Here is a 16,386-nt window from a genome sequence, read left to right on the forward strand (position 1 = left end):
ACCATCAATGCCTTAGCATTATTCCCTCGCTGTTTGTTTTTTATTTAACTCCCGCTCAACTTGTATCCCTGTGATCAACATTTAATATGCACAAGACTTCCCGCAAACATTTATTTTCATTTATTAGTTTATAAAGAAAAGGCATTAATTATTCAACTAACAATTTTTGCAATCTCTTCAGCTACAGGAAGATCTACCCATACCAAACATGCATGAAGAAAGATTTTCACCACAAAATGAACCCCTTTTTAGATATAATTCCTATTATCATTTTATGCCCTATGTCCATACTTTATACATCAAAAGTTCAAAAGCATTTATACTAAAAGATGACAAAGTTCAGTATGTTATAGACAAATGTTCACAAAAAGGGCTAATAAGACTTCTATTTCTTCATGTCATCCTTTTTTCCCCCAACCTTCCTGAGGCTGGTCCCTTCAACATCTATAGGTTTCTGATCCTCATTCGCAGCCTGAGATCGGCGATTTTCTCCCCTTATTCATGAGCTCTGTAATTAAAATATCCATGATTTTGTTTCAACCTTTCCCATTTTTGTTCTTCGACAATCATGTTATATTCAACAAATGAATCATACTTTCCAAGCATAGGATGAAAAAGTATTGGCGGTTGGAAACGAAGAGGTACCCAATAATTTTTTTGACTTCTACCTAACATTAGATACCTGGGCATCCTACTTATGGCCAACTCCAGATTTTGGAGAGAGCGCAACTCCCTTGTTTTCAAATCTTCTAGCAATTAGATCCATCTTTGAAGAGAGGCTTGTATAGCATCAGGGGCATTTGCAGAACAATGCTACTCCCAATCCAAAAATGCCTATTCGTGGATAGGGTGAATTTTGGCAGCAACACTTTGATTATTGTTAACAGAAAGCCAATCGAAGAATACTCTGTGAGTGTTTTGTACCTCTGGCTGAATTTACAATAGTTCAAACATTTCCTTTTCCCTATAAGGAGTAGCCTGGTTCTCTCAACTAACCTCATTCTGAATCCATGACATAACAACCCTAAACTGTACATCTCCCACATATAACAATGAATTCCAATCTTTATCATCTGAAATAACAAGATTGTGAACATGTAACTCACAGAGGAGATTCTGTAGAGTCATTGAAATTGATTTGAATGCTACATAGAATTCTTGGGGAGTGTGTAAGGAGGGGTTCAACCCCTGAGTAATTCGAGACAATTGAAAATTAATCATTTGTTCCTTTAGGAATAGTGTGTAAACTGGAGATGGGGACTTGCAATTTACAAGCTCTAGAATGAGCTATGTAATCTTCGTGACACGTTGCTACAGGACCATAATTTCACTATCTTTCTCTTCAATTTTTTGTGCTTGTTCCCTGATAGTTCTGAGCAATTGCTTCCTTTCTAGGTCCTAGTTTTCTTTTTCCCATTGAAATTGTTGGTACAAACTAAAGCTGACTATTAATAGAGTAGAAATGTCCGATGGTGTATGACAACGGACAATAGGTTTATAATCTTCAAGGCGGTGCTCAAGATGATGGTGGTCAGTAGTGCTGTCATCTTGAGAATGCTAACATTCAATAAAGCTTTTATTTTGACAGGCAACAGTGTTGTCAACTTTTTTTGAAGGGGCAACAGTTGTAGGATAGGGTGTAATAGTCATTTTAACTTGAAATGTTTCAACAATTTCCTAAACCATTTCTTGTGCAACAGATGGATATTCCTCTGGTGGTAGATTATCAATTTCCTTCGCTGGTTGTTCAAACCTAGACACTATTTCCTCTGAGGACTCCATGTCACTATCAACATTAATAGGGCTATTTGGCTTTACTGGAATTTCCTCGAGATCATTTTCATGTTCAAGAGTAGATGTTGTGTGCTTTGGTGACTGTGCAAGTGTAGGTACTAAAGTTTCAACATCAATAGGTGGTATAGGAGGCTCAGCAAGTGGTGCAGAAGATTTAGTTCTCAAATTTACCCCAGACATTCTGGTAACTCGTTGTGGAGTAGAACTTGGGGTAGAAATTGGTTTCTTGCCCTTATCGACAGATTTCCCTTTATTCGGATTAGGTGCAAGTTCTTGTGATACTGGAGATACTTCTTTTGAACCTTCCTCTGTGGCAACTGTGCATGATTTTCTCTTCCTAGAAGTTGAGGCTTCTACAACTAGAATTTTCCTTTTTGCAGTTTTAGGTATAGAAGCAGAAGCCGAAGCTTCTTGAGCCATTCTATATACTACTTTCCTGACTCCTATAGCATTTTTCTCTCTTGTCCCCACTCCTTGCCCTTTAGGTCCACCCCTTTTAGGTCCCTTTGTCCTTAGTTTTACAAAATCATCTCATGTTCCCAAGTGTTGCCTAGTCAACTCTTTTTCAATTATAGCCCTAATCAAGCAATGGTGGGATACCGACTAGGTTTTGCCTTACTGTACATAGGTAGCTTGCCTTTTGATAATATTAGAAAGGAAAGTCGAGAGATTTACAGGACGATCACCATGCTGTAAACTACTCAAAATTTTGAAATGAACAACATGCAAATAGGAATACCTTCCTTCACAGGAGAAATATCTTATGATAATTTAGTAGGGTGGATGAATTGTAGAGGGAGAGATAATCGTAATGTACCTTGCTTTTTGTTTTCCTCTAGTCGAGGATCTCTAAGTACTAAGAATTGCTCTTTTGCTTGTCGTGCATCCATGTCCTCTATCCAATGTTCTCCATTTGTGGGCAACCCAAAAACTTCTGCCACTACTTCTTCAGTGAATTCTATTTGAATGCCCTTAACAGTTGTATATCCATCCCTCAATGTATTATGAAATTGGAGCTCAATTTCCTGATCAAACTACTTCAAACTGAGACAATAAGCCAACCAACCTCGTTGTTGAAATAAACTACATGTTGCTGGGTCTGCCAGTAAGACTCTATGGTCGAGTGGTTCATGCCGCTGAGGTTCTCCACCCATATTTTTTCGAAAAAAAAATACTATTACAGGCAAATTCACTGCAAGTGATTTTGAGAGTATGGGCGGTCATAGCTACAGGGGTTTCAAAGGGAAATTGAAATACTTTAGTACTTTTCAAACATCATATCCTTCAGTACTTCATGATGACATTTTAATCACCAAACCATAATGAGGATAAAGATCGTTCTCAAAAACATATGCCATATTAATGAGGGGTTATGTGAAATCATGATTTAATGGTTAGCCTTCTTTACATTATTTCACACATTTCGAAAGTACAAAGGAGTGCTAGCTTATTATTGAAATGACCCTTTCTGGTACATCCTACATGCCAACTTAAGATTTCCTTGATTTGCATTCATGATTTCATGATTTCGATTTTCCCACCCCCCAACCTAACAGAGACTGGGTCCCACCAGATCGTAAAGATTGCAAATTCTAAAAATCAAAATAACATTCTTTTCTAAATAAATAATAAATTAAATAAATGCAAAGGGGTCGAGTGTGACTAACCTGAGGTGTGATAGGAAGGATGGTCTGAATATTGTCGTATGAGAGAAAGAAAGTGAGATGGTGTGATGATGGAAAAGACAAGAAGATGGGATGGAATGAGGTGGAAAAGGAATGAATTTTCGCATGAGTGCAAATTTTTTATTATGAAGGCCTTGAAAATAAATTCAAGGGGATACAGGCGTCTGAGTGGGAGCCTCAAATGGAGTGGCTGCAGGAAGAGATGTTTCGATTATGGTGAACTATTGAAGAAATTCTTCCCGAGTTGCTGGTTTATGATATAACTTCAGGCGATGCCCATTAACCAAGAGTTTGAATTTGACTAGATCAATTGTTGACAGTTGAACTACTCCATTGTTAAAAATTGCAATGATTTCATAGGGACCAAGCCATCAAGTCTGAAATTTTTCTTGGTGATGTTGATATCGTGAATCATATAGGAGCGCCCAATCACCAACAAAGAATTCTCTGTCTTTAATGAATTTTTCATGCCATTGCTTTCTTTGACTTTGAATTAATTCTGTGTTATGAAGAGCTGATTTTTGTCATTCATCCAACTCATTGAGATGCAAAATGTGATCCTATTGTGTTGTAGGAAGGGTAATATCAAGTTCCAAAGTTGTCCGCAAAATTTTATGTTCAAATTCAATAGGCATAACAACTATTTTTCCATATAGGAGTTGAAAAGGCGTAAACCCAGTAGTGGATTTCCATGTTGTTATGTACACCCATAAGGCTTCAGGAAGTTTAGCTGGCCAATCTTTGTGATGCAAAGACACTATTTTAGTGAGAATATGTTCCAGCTCTCTATTTGTCACTTCTACCTGTCCATTGGCCTGTGGATGATACAGAGATGATTTGCCATGTCGAATTTTATACTCCTCCATGAGTGCTGCTATCAGATTAGATGTGAACTGAGGCCCTTGATCTGATTGTAATTCTCTTGGAACACCAAATCTAGTAAAGATACATTCGTACAAAAACTTTGCAACATTATTGTCATGAGGATGCTTCATGGGTTTTTCTTCGGCCCACTTAGTAACATAATCAGTGCAAACCATTATGTAACTTTTCCCTTTTGATGGTGGTTCAACAGGGCCAACAAAATCAATTCCCCATTTATCAAATGGTTTTACTACTATTTGTGGCTGCAGGAGCATTTCACCTATTTTTGTCGGTCGACCCATTCTTTGACATTTATCACATTTTTTTGTATACTGAGCCGCATCCTTGTGAAGTGGAGGCCAATAATAACTTGTATTCAGAATCTTTAATGCAGTCTGTTTGTTAGCAGAGTGACCACCACAGGGCTCGTCATGACAAGCACAGAGAACATCATATGTTTCATCCTCTCTGAGACATCTTCATGTTACCTGGTCTAGTCCAGTATAAAATATGAATCCTAAGATCCATGAGAAATTAAAACTCTTTTCTACTAGCAATCATTTTTCTTTTGCAGAAAAATGTGGAGGAGTTTTGCCAATAGTTAGATAGTTGGCAATGTTAGCATACCAAGGGCTTTGTGCAGAAAAAAGGAAGAGATGTTCATTGGAAAAGCTATCTTCTATGGCTGCAGGATCATCAGGTGTTTGAAGATGAGACAAGAAATCAGCTACAACATTTGCTTTACCTGGCTTGTCAATAATAGTGATGTCAAATTCTTGCATTAGTAACAACCATCGAGCCAATCATCCAGAGATTGTTGGCTTGTTCATCAGATATTTGATAGCAGAGTGATCTGTATGTACCAATATTTGGTATTTTGTAATGTAATTTCTGAATTTATTCAAAGCATAAATTACAACAAGTAGTTCTTTCTCTGTCACAGTGTAGTTATACTCGGCTCCTTGAAGATTTTTGCTGATATAGTAAATTACATGTTCTACTAAATCTATCTTTTGGCCAAGTACCGCTCCAATGGCATGATCTGAAGCATATGTGTGTATGTGAAAAGGTAACTCCCATTTTGGTCCTTGGAGCACTGGTGCTGTTGAGAGGACTTCCTTAAGCTACAGGAAAGCTTTTGTACACTATGAATCTCATACAAATTCTGCATCTTTTCGAAGCAATTTATATAAAGGTGCTACAATTTGACTAAAATCTTTGATAAAATGCCGATAATATCCCGCATGTCCTAGAAAAATCTTGACTTCTTTCAGTTTAGCTGGTACAACCAATGTATGTATGACTTCTATTTTTGTTGGATCTACTTCAATTCCTTTAGGGGAAATAAAGTGTCCCAACACCACTCCTTCTTGCATCATCATAAAGCACTTTTCACTGTTTAAAGACAAATTGTAGTCTTTGCATCTTTGTAAAACCTTGTCCAAGTTTTCCTTGGCTTCTTCAAATGTTTGGCCATATGTGGTGAAGTCATCCATATACACTTCCAAACAATCTACAGATATGTCAGAAAAAATACTAATAACAACTCTTTGGAAAGTTGTAGGTGCATTGCATAAACCAAATGGTAGGACAACATAAGCAAATGTTTCCCATGGACACATGAATGTGGTCTTTTCCTAATCCTCTGGTGCTATCTAGATTTAATTGTAGCCACTGAACCCATCCAAGAATGAAAAGTAAATTTTTCCTGCAAGATTGTGAAGAACTTGATCGACAAAAGGCAATGGAAAGTGATCCTTTTTAGTAGCCGAGTTAAGTTCTCTATAATCTATGCAGATTCAGCGTTTCCCCCCCTTTTTGGGAACAATAACCAATGGTGACACCCACTGGCTATCTAAAATAGGATATATGAAGCCGGCATTGAGTAGCTTTTGCAATTCATTTTTGACAATATCCCTTAATGCTAGGTTTATCCTACGCTGAGTTTGTCTCACAGGTTTACAATTTGGACTGATATAAATTCTATGGGTACAGAGTGCAAGATCAAAACCTTTCATATCTATATACTCCCAAGCAAAATCATACGGGTGCTTTTGTAGTAGCTGCAGGGTATTATGATGTTGTGCCTGAGATAAGGACTTACTTATATTTAATTCTCTTCCTAGAATGATTGTTGTTTTGACTACTTTTTCAGCTATTGAAATTTGCACAATTGGTTGTGAATCTATCTCATGTGGTAGGAGTGAATGCATAGGCTATGCAAACTCAAAATAATGAAGTTCAGCACATAAAGGCAGAATGCTTTCTAAGACACACTTTTGTTTAGAAGATGTCTCAGGTTGTGTTCCATTCTCATTTAGTATGATAGAAGAAATAATATCATCTTCTTCTTTAATGTTTATAAATGAGTCCCATGACATCATCATCAATTGTTGAATAGACTCTATGTCCATATCAGAGTCATCCATATTTGGCTAGACAACTTTATCATCCTGCAGCAAAGGCTGAGCAGGCGAATACAAGGTTAAATTTTTAGTGTTTGTTCTATCTAAAATAGTCATTTTCCCTGATCGACATGCAATATAAGCATCTGTTGTGGCTAACCATGGTCGTCCTAAAATGATAGGGTATCCTCCAGTACTTATTTTTGGAGAGAGTATGACAAAATCAACTAGATACTCCCATGAATGTAATGTGACAATGGCATCTTCTAGCATACCATCAGGAACGATGGTAGAACTATTTGCTAGTTGCAAGATTGTTGGTGTTTGCCTGAGACCAATGATGCTTAATTTGGACACTACTTCCTTGGTCATTACATTGATGGATGCTCCTAGGTCTATTAAGACGTTCTGCACTTGCACTCCTTGAATGGTGAGGGTCACTACTGGACTTCTAGGGTTTGCATACTTAGGCATTTTGCAGTTATCAAGCATAAGATCAAAAAGTTGTCCAAGGACATGGATAGTCTTTGGTTCTTTCTTTTTCCTTCCTAGCTGTTTAACATAGGCTTCTCTGATGGCTTTTGAATATATAGGTACTTCCTTTATTGCATCAAGCAAGAGAATTTTTACTGTCATTTGCTTGAGTTGCTCAAGTAATTCTAGTGCAGCTTGATTTTCGCTTGGCAGGATTTGCTCTGTTAACCTACTAGGAAATGGTGGTGTCTTGGCTGTAGGAGAAACAGTGGTGGTAGGTTCTTGAACTGACTCAGCATTTGTATCATCTATTTCTGTTATAATGGGCTGCTGAGGTGAGGCAAGCGTTGTTCCAGATCGTAGATGGATATCATTTAGGGTGATAGAATAACTTTGTTTCTGGGCTGAAGGTTTTGTACTATTAGGATTAGGTACAGGTTGTGCAGGTAATTGTGGCTATTTTGGAGGGGTTGTATTGGCTGCAGGAGGCATTAAGGCTTATTGTTGAGGAGGTTGAGTCAAGGCTGGTTGATGCTGGTGCATCTGCCAATTCTGGGTTTGCTGCCAACCCTGCTGAGGTTGGTGCCAACCTTGGTTGGGCTGCTACCAACCTTGGTTGGGCTATTGCCAATTATTATAATTACCATGCTACTATTGCCATTGACTATTACCTCCATAATTATGGAGTGGGTATTGAGGAACACCTGATCTTGGAGCCCACGACCTTCTTTGAGCAACATAGAGGACTTCCCCGTCTTCATCAATTGCCTTGAACTCAGTAGGCACATGTGATTCCAAGCTAGCAATAGGTTTACATCAGTAGTTGTGTTTCTTTTCTCTACAATGGGGGCAATATTTTGCCAACATACTATCAACATCCTCCTTCTTCCTTCATGCTTGCCTATTGTGTAGCAACATCATTAATGATGTCTTGCTTGAAATCCAACAAGAGGTTTGACAGTTCTATCTTAGATACTCCCACCCCAGGAGTTTTTTTGAATAAGTCCCTCAAACCTCGTCTTTTTTTGTTGTTACTCTAGAATAGTTCAAACAAATATTCCAGATTTCAGCCCAAGTCTTCTGTGTAATGTCACCTCCAGCCATTAAGTCTAAAGCTCCCATACTCCTGTCATGCACTCCTTTCAGAAAGAGATGCTTTTGGGACTCCTCGTTCAACTGATGTTGTGTGTTGCACTGTAGGTTAAACATGAACTGGGAAACATAGTCCTCCAAAGTCTCATCCTCCTTTTGTGACATTTTAAAAATGTCAACTCCTTTCAAATCATGGCCTCTGCAATATTCCTTATATTTATTAAGGAACAGGTTACTCATAGTTGGCCAATCTGTCACAGCATTGGCACCTAGACTCATGAACCATCTTAAAGCGAATTCTTTGAGAGTTGATGGAAATAATTTGAGCTTATGGGCATCAATTGTGTAGTCATAACTTTGACAAAGGATGTCAAATTCAAAGAGAAAAGTTTATGGATCTTCAGTAATAAGGCCATAGAATTTAGGCAGGGCAGTTGAAGGTATATTTTTCAGATTTTGATTACCTTGCTGAGGAGGAATTGGAAAGGGAAAGGTAGGCTAAGCTACTGCCATTTGTGGATGTCCTAGTGGTGGCTGATAAATGACTAGAGCTAATGGATTATCTTTATATTCTGGCTCAGCAAAAAGATTATTCAAATGGAAGGATTCTTCAGATGTGTTCGATAATTGTACTTGTTCTGGTACTTTTGCAAATATGTTCTCAAACAGTTCTTCTATTTCTTCTCTTCTCTTTCTTCAGGGTTAGGATAAAAAGGATCTTCCTGATTGAAGTTGGGAAGAAATCTTCCAAGATGGTCTCTTCTTCTATGCATGCAAGAATGCTAAAAATGAAACTAAATGACTAAATAGTGAATACTAGACTGACACCATCCTCGACAACGACGCCAAAAATATGTTTAATCAATACAACACCTTTTTAGTTGCAGGATTGGACATCCCTTACTACCAAAGTACTATGTTGATTTTCATTAAATGTCAATTTGAGAGAGTGAACTTAAGATGATGTCTGCAAAGTATATGCTCTAGTTTTTGCTAAAAGTCACTTCTACCTTGAATGCAATAATCATTAAGGAAATCTAGTTTATCCAAAGGAAATACTACTATCAAATACTTGGAAGGAAATCTAATTATTTAACCATACATCTATGCACCTACTGCTGTAGGAACAGTGACTAGTTCTGTTTCCAATGGCTGTAGGAACAACAGTTCTAATCTTAACTTAGAAAACTGAGTCTAACTCCTACTTATTAAAGTAAACTCCACCTTCTGGGTGGGCTCCCATGAAATAATGAAGGGAACACAAGCTCAGATAAAAGTGTAGAAACTCAACAAAGGCATGTATTTATTCAAATATGCAGTTTTACAATAACTCAGGGGGAACAATAAGGTGTCTCTCAACTCTGTTTGTCTACTCACTACTTAACCTCATAGATACAGACGGGGTCTTATTTAAAAGGAAGGAAGAACAACAAACTCCTAAAACTATGACTTCCTCATAAAGCAAAGCCAGTTACAACTTAAGACTGCAAACATGCGATTTGTTAAGACATTAATTATCCCTTAAATTCCCCACAAATATAGATCATAGAAAATGCTAGATGTGCTCTTTTATCTATCTTTAAACAGCTTCCAGGAATCTAGGTATTGTACGTTGCATGTTTAACTGATTTCTTTGATGCTTGCTTCCTTGCTCAGCCACTTTATCAGGTCCCGCTTTGTTATGAATTAAAACAGGTCCCTTCTGACTTTGCCGCCAAGTCTTCCAGCTGCAACAGTATCATAACGCTTCTCTTTAATACCATCAATGCCTTAGTGCTATTCCCTCGCAGTTTTTTTTTTATTAACTCCTGCTCAGCTTGTATCCCTGCGATCAACATTTAATATGCACAAGACTTCCCGCAAACATTTATTTTCATTTATTAGTTTATAAAGAAAAGGCATTGATTATTCAACTAATAGTTTTTGCAATATCTTCAGCTGCAGGAAGATCTACCCATACCAAACATTCATGAAGAAATATTTTTACCACAAAATGAACCCCTATTTAGATATAATTCCTATTATCATTTTATGCCCTATGTCCATACTTTATACATCAAAAGTTCAAAAACATTTATACTAAAAGATGATAAAGTTCAGTATGTTATAGACAAATGTTCACAAAAAGGGCTAATAAGACTTCTATTTCTTCATGTCATCAAGACCTTTTTGGGGTTTCGATCATCTTTATAAGAACAATCTTTCTTTGTAATTATTGAGATTAATTCATTGTTAATAATAGCAATTTATCTTTTTTCTCATCAAGAATGTCTCATCTATGGATCTTTGTTAATAATAGCAATTTATTGACATTAATTCATTATTAATAATAGATTAATTCAACCTCCATACCTTTTTGCTTCTCTCTTCTATGATAGGCTTTTACATGTAGGTGATTCTTGGGAGCTATGGGGTTGATCTTTCATCAACTTTAATAGGAGTAACTTTTTTTAATCTCTCCTCTCATTCTTTAGCCTTTTATATAAATTATAATTCTGGATTTAGTTCTAATAAAGGAGCATTAATCAATTTTACAAGCTGGCAAGCACTTTTGTGCATGCATCAATTCACTCCTTCTATCATTCTTAAATGCACTAATTCTCCCAAGATAAGTGGTTAAAGATGGGCAACCCTTCTCTGCAACAATTTATTAAGGAATGTTGGTCACTTTGTTTGTATTTGAGTATTATGGACACCCCAATTAAGCTAACCTCTACTACAAGGCTCACAGTTGTTGATAAGCCCATAAAGGTTGAGAGAATCATGTAGTTTGTCCCTATCAAGAATAAGGTGGTTTGGAGAGATATTCTACAATGCTTAGGTACCTAGTATATCAATTATCCTAATAGGTAACTCCCTAATGCATACGTTGTTGCCATGTTCATAGTAGTAGTCCGTCATTTTTATTTGTCCTTATTCTGTACAGCCTAGGTTTCTTTATTCCATTATCTAGCTTATGTTATTTTTTCATGTAGCATTTAGAATGAATGACTTTATTAAATTACATTGATGCTTGACAATGATTTAATAGATAGTCTCTATCATGAACTCTTTAACAACCACTTGTTGGGTGATCTCAATATTCTCCTCACAAACACTAGAGGTGATCTCACCATTCCTTTTGCACCCAACTATAATATGCTATATATTAGAGCAATACCTATTCCTACATACCCAATTATCTTTACAGAGGACCAGATGTGCTTTTGGGAAGATAAGGGAGTCTATTAAAGGAACATTAGGTTTCTCCTCTACTTTTTTGCCATTTTAGATCCCACTAATTTGGACTGGCTGGAGCACTACTTCAAAGAAGAAGGGAGACTTCATGAATGAGCCCTTAAAGTTGCCATAGAAGATCTTCGAGAAGCATTCAGGGAATGAATGCTTTTCTTGGCCTTCTTTTTGTTCTTTCTTAGTTTCATTTTTGACAAAGTTTAAAACTATTATTGATGCTAGGCAATGGTTAGAACTTTTACTATCTAACTCTCATTTATGTTTTTGATGGGTTGGACAATAAAATTCCTTTTGAATGAAAGCTGCTTTGGTAAATTAGTATATAAAGATTCCAAGAGGTTTGATTTTTGAGTATTATATTATGTGGTTAAAAGTTTGTCCCATAGTCTAGGTGAGCTGAAAATTTTGTCTTATATATATGGTTCGAGCTTGGGACTGATGGTTTGATCTTGAATAATCTAGATTGTGGGTTATTTATTGATTTTGTCTTGAAGTTTAGGTATTTTATTACTTTGATATTACTATAAGTAGAATTTTGAAATTCACATAATTTTAATAAGAAAGGCAACAAATCTAGGTGATTCCTGGCAATCTGTGGCCTCTATAGATTATATGGAGATGGAAATGGTTTGTTATCTTTTGGAATACGTTTAATTGATTCCTCTTAGTGAGTAGCTAGATAGTTTGGATGGTCATCGATTAAATTTCTCTTGAGGGGTATTATTTTTTAAGGCTCCTTTGAACTGTGAAGTTTTAGATAATTTCAAATTATTTTGTGTGGACCGTTCATGTAGTATTTTATCTTCAGTTCTCTATATCATTAATAGTAATATAATCACTTTAAATTGAATGATATACATCCAAAAAGAAAGTGGCTATTAATTTTACGAAATATTTTCAAGTATTTGGTAGTCTCTTTCCAATTTGGGAATTTTTTGGTTGGATTTTTCAAAGCAATCTATTGGGTCGACAATTTTTTTTTTTAATGTTTTATTTTTACCTAGAGGGCCCTTAATAGTCCAAGACTCTCTTTGTCCTAGCTAGGGGTGAAAGGGCCATGGAATTTTTCGATGACAATTCTTCTAAGGTTTTTTCATATGATTTCAGTATGATAGAATTCAACATTACCATATCTATCATTTTTTAATGATCTTCTAATGGCTCTATACTTTTATGCTAATAGTCTAATGAAAGAATTAATCTATCTCTTGGAGTGTTTGATTGTTGTAGATCAAAACTTTAGCATATTACAATCTTGTGTCATCCTTCTCCTAGCTTCATAAAGGACCTCGACTTCTTGGTCTCAATACTTGTCGACACTTGTCATTTTAAGTTATTGATTAAACTCCTGTAATAGGGGGAATGCCCCTAAATTTCTTTGTAAAAGAGGGAATGCCCTCTTCAAGTCCCAAATTGGGCAATTGCATTGGATCCAAACTTCGATCCTAGGCTATACTGGGGGTTTTTTTTGCCTCGTTCTTTTCCCCCTAATGCCTGCACTTGAATAGAGGCTTGTAAAATTGTATATTTGTGAAATTAATATAATGGGCATTTTCCTTTTATTGATTTAAAAATGATATTTAAGATTATAAATAACTTATGATTGTTAATATTTTACTTATGTAAAAATTAATGTATTTATTATTCATAATAAATATATAATGAAATTATTATTAAATTTATATTCAAAGTCTAAACTAATAATTAAAAGGAAACTACTAAGTTTTCATAAATTATTCATTATTTCTAATAGTACTATTATGATTATTACTATTGTAGATATCTTAAATAAATCTATCTAAAGAAATCAATAGCTATCCACTACAAAATGATTAAAATTCAATTTGCTACACTCAAAACTATTTATATTTCCTTCACCTTCATTTGTTTTCGTTACACTAACTTAATCTTTTTATTTTAATTTCTAAAAAAATTGACAATTTATATCTCCAAACATTGTGATTTTAACAAACATTTTATGTGGTGTTTATTAAATTATTGCTAAAACTATTAATTAAATCTAAATTTTTGACGTGTAGATGGTTGACAAATTTAACCTAGAAAGATAAAAGTTAACATTAAAACACTCGTGTCATCCCACTCCTCCCTTTCTCCTCCCTTTGTGTCGATGTAGAATGCCTATTGACATTTATCATTTAATTAATATTCAAATTTTAATGTATTCTCTAATACCACTATATTCAATTTTTTTATAGACTCTAATAACATTATATTATTTTGTGAAAATATTTACAATTACTAATGTTCTTTTTTTTTTTCCCTTTTTTTTGATCGATAAGAGGCTAAAGCCAAGATTAATTATTATGTATTATTATTAATTATTATTTTATTAAGCACATGTAGATTCGAACCCAAGACCTCTTTGATAAGAGGCTCACAATTTACCATTGTGTTGTAGGCTCTCGCCCACTAATGTTCATTTTTAGTTAATGATTTTTTAAGAATTTTTTTTGAAGTAATCAATTCACTATTGTTAAGGCAAGTACTAGCCACTAAGTGACACTTATTAATTTTGTTATTAGCAATCAATTGTATGGTGTAAGAGTGATAGAAACTTGTACCTCCTAAATTAAATTACAATATTCTATATGTACTAAAAAATCAATAAAATAGTTTTAAAGTAAAATAACATAGTTCTAAATTGATATTATTTTATAGATAGATAGATATGTATTTAAGTAGAAAAGTATATATTTCAAATTTGTATTTATTAATAACAATTTTAAGTTTAGAATCAAACATATACTAAATTAAATAGTTCTATGACAATTTTAGAGTATAGCAACAAAATAAAAAATTGGGACATGGCTACCCTCTATACAAAGTGCATTGTTGACCAATATTTTTTCCCTTTTCTAAAAAATAGATTTTCACAAAAAAAATTATTATATTTTTGAAAATCTTAAAAAAAGGCAAGCTTGAGTTTTTTTTGGTATTTGGTGCATTTTGTGTGAAGCTTAGCCAAGTGCCAAAAAATTGTAAGGGCTCTTCGTGAAGAAGGTGGCGGAGGGGAAAAATGTGACTTCTTTTATGTAAAGAAGCAAGTAAAAAAATGATTCAAGCAAAGAAAAGGCAATATAAGATAAAGATTTGTAAGAAGATGAATCTGAAAAAAAGATATGGCGTAAGGGCCCCTAATAGGCATATTTCAACATTTAGAGAAGTTTTGAGAATGATCATCGATAATTGGCTAGGAATTCTTGAGCTCAAGTATCCAAGGTCTAGAGAAGCTATGGTTGAAGGAGAGAAACTCAAAATCTTAGCATAGTCATAACCCAAAACAAATCACATAAGCAATAGGATATGCATTTTTTTTTCAAATGTGTTAAAAAAATCCCTCATTTTTTGTGAGAATATTTTTCTCAAAATATAACCAAAGAGAAATGGAACTAGGAGTTATCTGACTATAATTCCTCAAATAAGATCTTTGATGGAATGTTGCTTCATCAAAAACCCGTGAAAGGGAAATATAAATATATCAATTAATATCAATGAAGAATTATTTGAAATTTTTCAGTGAAAATATGCTTTATACAAACTTTTTGGTGTACAAGATAGCTAATGAAATATTAGATCCATTAGAATCATGGGATATATTAACAAAAAATAAGCATTAAAAGAATTTTCTAGTTGATTGCCTTGACAAAAAAAAGGTAGTAGACAACTAATGCAAGAGCATCTTGGGTTCTTGTGTAATCTTGCATCAACCAAAATATTTTCATTTTTCCTTTACTTGTCTAATGTTCATGGGGCAACCTTGTTGTTCATGTTATTTCTTTTTGCACAATTGGTTACTTGATGTGGACCTATCATGGATCATTCCTTTATGTTCATGGAAATTAATTATATCTAACTAAAAAATTATCCTTCTTTCTTGTTCAAATTGTGTTCATTTATGGCACATCAAGTAACATGTGGTTTTTGGTTTTCCAAGGTTTGTGTGATCTAAAGTCTTTTTGTGAGCTTGGGGGAATCTACTTGGATCACGTGTGGACATATCTTGGTGCCCACAACTATTAATTATCTTAGTTATGCAGTCTCTAATTTTTCCTTCAGGACATCACCTGTATTTTGCAATACTTATATTTGTTAGGCCGACTCTTAGTCTTGATGACTATATAATTGAGATCTAGGATGAGATTAGGTAGTATGAGGATAGTGAGAAGAAAGTTAGAAGTATTTTTGGCTCAATTAGCCAAAGCTCCTAAGCTCACTGATTGTATTCTATTGTATATGGCTACAATTAGGCAAGACATATGCCTATGTCACATTGTAATGGAATTGTCTCATCATATTTATATTAAAATCAATATAAGTTTTTGTTTCTTCCAAATTTGTGTTGGTTTCCATGTGTGATTATAGCAAGGTGCTTGATGAGTGCTTCTCTAGATCCACAGTACCATATTTCTCCCTTGCATCAGGTAGTATAAGAGTGAAGGTTTCCTTCCTTATGGAGTCTTGAGATCATAAGGAACCTCAATTGGATTGGTTATAGGGTGACAGACCTAGTTTTGACATATAACTTGTAGAGAGTTACAATTCTTGTAAGGACTATTGTCATAATGGTTTAAGGTAGAAGAAATGCATATGATGTCATCATGCACATGTTGAGATTAATTGCAACAAGACTTGAAGTTGATGAGACACCCTAGAGGAGAGTACATATTGATGATGTTAGTGATCAGGAAGAAGTAGTTGCACCTAAACCTAAACATGAAGTGGAACAAGATAAGGAGAGGCTCTTAAGAGCTTTGACTAGAGAAAATTTTAGACCTTCTTTTGATCCTTCAAGTTATTGTGAAAAACTTGATACAAAT

This window comes from Cupressus sempervirens, chromosome 7, assembly GCF_028749045.1.
Source record: "Cupressus sempervirens isolate cs-2001-9-10 chromosome 7, ASM2874904v1, whole genome shotgun sequence".
Lineage (NCBI taxonomy): Eukaryota > Viridiplantae > Streptophyta > Pinopsida > Cupressales > Cupressaceae > Cupressus > Cupressus sempervirens.